Source organism: Leptonychotes weddellii, chromosome 11 (genome assembly GCF_054177405.1).
Source record: "Leptonychotes weddellii isolate Sample4059 chromosome 11, ASM5417740v2, whole genome shotgun sequence".
Taxonomy (NCBI): domain Eukaryota; kingdom Metazoa; phylum Chordata; class Mammalia; order Carnivora; family Phocidae; genus Leptonychotes; species Leptonychotes weddellii.
Genome location: NC_138379.1, coordinates 23,452,444 through 23,457,582, shown reverse-complemented (window position 1 = coordinate 23,457,582; position 5,139 = coordinate 23,452,444). Strand labels below are relative to the sequence as shown.

At 37.4% G+C, this 5,139-nt stretch overlaps 1 long non-coding RNA gene across 1 annotated transcript in view; it reads right to left on the bottom strand.

Annotated features, from left to right (window-relative positions):
- Nucleotides 1–728: 728 nt before the first annotated feature.
- The window catches only part of LOC145716160 (uncharacterized), a 74,282-nt gene continuing 69,871 nt past the window's right edge, over nt 729–5,139 (bottom strand). Inside the window, exon 2 of the long non-coding RNA XR_014138616.1 lies at nt 729–1,847. This is a non-coding gene — a long non-coding RNA (uncharacterized LOC145716160). The remainder of the gene's footprint in view (nt 1,848–5,139) is intronic.

Genomic DNA, 5,139 nt, shown 5'->3' with positions numbered 1-5,139 from the left:
AAACAGAAATTAGGTATTCAACAGGAGGTCAGGGCTATAGGAAGGTATCTGAAAGCTTACCATATTAAACAAACTGAAGTCAAGGGACAGAGTGAAATCTCCAAGAGGGAAATAATACTGAATGAGAAAAGGGCGCAGGACTGAACTCAGGAAAATGTATTCATTTAAGAAGTGAGAAAAAGAACAAGAAAATTTGTCAGAGAAGTGAAAGAAAAAACTGAGGGTATAGTGTTCAGGAACCAACTAAGAAAGTTTCAGTAAAATAAAACACTAACAGTGCTGAATGACAGAAGTCCAGCCAGATGTGGACTTAAAAAAAAAAATCCATCATATTTGGTGATTAACGAACAAGTCAACAATGTCCTTCAGGAGAGGGATTTCAGGAAGATGAGGAAAAATCCCTGGAGAAAGAGCATGGTCAAGTGGAGAGGCAGAACTGAGTTCAAATCACAGCTCTGCAATTTATAAAGCTATGTACCACCCTAGGTAGGTTGCTTAACATACTGAATATCAAATTCCCTCTTTGTAAAATGTAGTATTACCACTAGTCAAGGTTGTTATAAGGGTATGGGGTAATTATGAAAAGTTTCTAGCACAGTGGCTGGTACTATGCAGTCAATAAGTGTTGTTATTATTATACGAACCCTGTTTATTTTCACTCCCCACATAAAAAAGAACATCTACCAGTACGACATTATGACAGAAGGCTTTTTTTCATGTACTGCAGGTGATTAAAAAAATTTAAAACTTGATTTTAGTTTTCGCCTATTTAAAGCCAACAATTTGAAAAACCAGAAATATCCTTGTGATGACAAGAATGTGAAGAAAAGAGCATTTTCAAACACTATTGGTGAGATTATAAACTAAAGTAATATGTTTTATGGAAGGAAATTCGGCAGCACCCATCAGCAAAATGAACATACCCTTTGACCCAACAAATCTCCTAGAAATGTCATGGAAATGTACCAAACAAGTGTCCAAGGACATACAAGAAGGTTTCCTGTGGCATTATCCGAAAACAAACAAAAAGAGGACTGCTTAAAGTATAAAATATAAAAAATTATAGTATAAAACCTCAACATTAAGTGGGGAAATTGCTCCTGCTTTGCTTCAGAGACTTCTTGATTACTGAACTGTTTCTGACAGTGAGCATCCATTACTTTTATAATTAAAAAAACATTAATTGAATAATTTTTTATTTAGTATACTGGTTTTTAGATAAATATATTCAATATTTTTTGTAATTGAGCGTTTTCCTCACAAAAGAAACATTTGTTCTTTTTAATGTCAAAGTCTAACACATACTAGATCTTTCTCCTAAGTAATACAATCTTACCACACCCGCTGATGCCTAAATTATTCACTGGCCACCAAACTGGCACTCTTCTGCAACAGCAGGCACTCTGTTAATAACATCCACGGCAATGAATTCCATTCATAGGAAAATGCTGAAGACTCAGAAACAAACAGGCACATACATTCTGAGGTGTGTGATGTCAAGGCTGTTATCATGACATCCTACTACAGTACATTCATGAGACAATACGCACCTTTAAAACAGAGCCCTACAGCACAAGGGAAAAAAATTGATAACCTTTGACATTAAAGGATTTTTTTTTTTTTACCAAGACATTAAAGTCTTTTATTCAACATAATTTTTTAAAAATCACAAAAACAGAACTACCACATGATCAAGGCATCCCACTTTTGGGTACACAGCTAAAAGAATTGAAAACAGGTCTTGAAGAGGTATTTGTACAATCATGCTGATAGCAGCCCTATTCACAACAACCAAGAGGTAGAAGCAACCCAAATGTCCAGTGCTAAAGAATGGATAAACAGGGCGCCTGGGTGGCTCAGTCGTTCAGCGTCTGCTTCGGCTCAGGTCATGATCCCAGGGTCCTGGGATCGAGCCCTGCGTTGGGCTCCCTGCTCAGCAGGAAGCCTGCTTCTCCCTCTCCCACTCCCCCTGCTTGTGTTCCTGCTCTCGCTGTCTCTTTCTCTGTGTCAAATAAATAAATAAAATCTTAAAAAAAAAAAAAAAAGAATGGATAAAATATGGAATATACAATGGAATTTTTCAGCCTTAGAAAGGAAGGAAATCCTGACACATGCTACAACATGGATGAACCTTGAGGACATTATACTAAGTGAAACACACTAGTCACCAAAAGGGAAGTACTATATGAGTCTCCTTCTATGAGATATTTAAAGCAGTCAAATTTATAGAAACAAAAAGCAGAATGGTGGTGACTGGGGGATGGGGAAAGGGGAAAAAAGGGAGCTGTTTAATGGGTACAGATTTTCAAATGTACAAGATGTAAAAGTTCTAGAGATTTGTTTTACAACAATGTGTACATCCTTAATACTAATGAACTGCATCCTTAAAAATGTTTAAGATGATAGATATTACGTTATGCTTTTTCACAATAAAAAAATGGAAAAAAAATTCTGTATTAAAAGTAATTTTGGCCACCAAATTGATAGCTCAAGATGATAGTACAGTTTACAAATTATTCCAATTTGTTTTTCTAATACAGGGAGCAGAACGGACAAAAGTTTTCAGAAGAAATATGTAAAGAAAGGGGTTAGTAAGTATAAAAATGCTCTAACATTATATAGCAATTTTTATTTTTTATTTTTTTATTTTTTTAAGATTTTATTTATTTGACAGAGAGAGACACAGCGAGAGCAGGAACCCAAGCAGGGGGAGTGGGAGAGGGAGAAGCAGGCTTCCCGCTGAGCAGAGAGCTCGACGCGGGGCTTGATTCCAGGACTCTGGGATCATGACCTGAGCCAAAGGCAGACGCTTAATGACTGAGCCACCCAGGCGCCCCTATATAGCAATTTTTAGAAAGATACTTAATATTCCTTTCTAAATATTAACAAATATTAATATATCTAAAATTGTAATTTGATGAAATAATTTCAAAACAAAGTGTAAAAGGATGTTTTTCTTGATTCCCATTAATAATCAAGATTTCCATTTTTCACCTATTAGAAATAACACATTGCCTAAAACTAAGTAAAAAACAGGGCACCCGGGTGGCTCAGTTGGTTGAGCATCCAACTTTTGATTTCGGCTCAGGTCATGATCTCAGGGTCCTGGGATCAAGCCCCACGTTGGACTCTGCACTGAGCGTGGAGCTTGCTTAAGATTCTCTCTCCCCCTCTACCCCTTCCCCACACTCTCAAAAAAAAACCCCACACAATGCTCCACCCTCCCCCTCAAAAAAAAAAAAAAACACCCACAGTGCTCTTATCACATAAAAAAATCAGTAATTCCCTAATACCATCTAACATTCAAATTTTCTCTATTGCCTTATAACTGTCTCTTTACAGTTAATCTGTTCAATTAGCATCTAAATGAGTTCACACATGAAGATTCTATTTAACAGTTTCACAGAATAATCTACAGAAACTTACATTGGGAAAAAAAAAAAAAGGCCACAGGTATAGAATTAAACAAAAGCAAACTGCAAAACAGAATATAATCTGTGAGCCTATTTTTATTTAAATTTTTTTAAAGATTTTATTTATTCATTTGTTGGGGGAGTGGGAGAGCACAAGGCAAAGAGAGCAGCAGGCTCCCCGCTGAGCAAGGAGCCCAATGCATGATCCATGGATCATGACCTGAGCTGAAGGCAGATGCTTAACCGACTGAGCCACCCAGGCACCTTAAATGTTTCTTAATAAATGATAACATAAAGTAGTCATTTTTAGAAGATAAATGCTAACCATGATTTGGGGGAATTATAAAACAAATCAGCCTGAAATACTTCAACTGTAAAAACAAAATGTGATTTAGCTTAAAGAAATGTCAAAGGCTACATTTCACTTCCTCTGATTCAGGTAGTCAGTCATGTCTAAAATACCAGTAATGGAGAGTTTTCCAGGTTCCTTTGTTTTTCTTGTTTGTTTTTGCTTGGTTTTAACACATGGTGTTAAATATATATTTAGATATAGATATCCATAGAAGTCAGGTGCATGTCTAAATTCATATACAATTTAAGTCAACAAATATCAACCATAACAAAGCATCATCCCCTAGGAGGGGGAGTATCCTAGTAGAAAAAGCACAATCCACTGCCACACTAATACCAATCAATCCATTTCTTTCCACGGCCACCATGTCCTCTCTGTGGATTACCTTAATGCCTCTTTCCTAATGGTTTTCCTACTCCTACTCTCATTCTGGTCCTCTTCCCTCTCCAAATAGCAGCCAGAATGACTAAAACATAAACCATAGCAGCTACCCTCCAACCTCAAATCACAACCCTACATTATCCATTCCACTATGCCTAAGTCTCACTGGCAGGCTTTCAGATTCTTTATCAAACTCTTTCCAACCTCAGAACCTCCACACAGGATCTTTCTTTGCCCACAGTTCTCATTCCATCCATTCTGGTTGGTGGTCTTCCTTCAGGCCCCAGTTTAATTTATCGTGTCCTTAAAGATTTTTCCCTATCCACCCAATCTAAAGTCCCTACAATTGATTAGCTACTTGAAAAAAAGAAAAAAAAATTAGATCCACACCTCACACAAATTATAATAAACTTAAAATAGAGATCTAAATATTTAAAATGTAATTCAGTAAGTACTAGAAGGAAACAGGGTGAATGCCTCTTTGAACTCAGCAAGGGAAAGGCTTTCTAAGTATGATTTAAAATCCAGAGGCAATGAAAGAGAAGACTGATAAAACTGACCACACTCAGGGAGTGCCTGGGTGGTTCACTCAGCTAAGCATCCAATTTCGACTCAGGTCATGAGATCGAACCCAGCATGGCTCTATGCTGAGCGTGGAGCCTGCTTAAGATTCTTTCTCTCTCCCTCTCCTTCTGCCCCTTCACCCACCGCCACAAACTCACACTCTCAAAAAAAAAAGACCACACACAAAAAACTTTTTACAAGGCAAATAAACCACAAAAAGTCAAAATGAAAAAAAAATTCAACATATATGACAAATGAAGGGCTAACACCTATATAAGAGATCTCTAAAACTGAGATACGTTCGTTAGATTACTCCTTTCTGCCCGTGGACGCCGCCGAGTAAGCATCGTTAAAGTCTCCCCTCCCACCGCCGTCATGTCTAAGTCAGAGTCTCCCAAAGAGCCTGAACAGCTGCGGAAGCTCTTCATC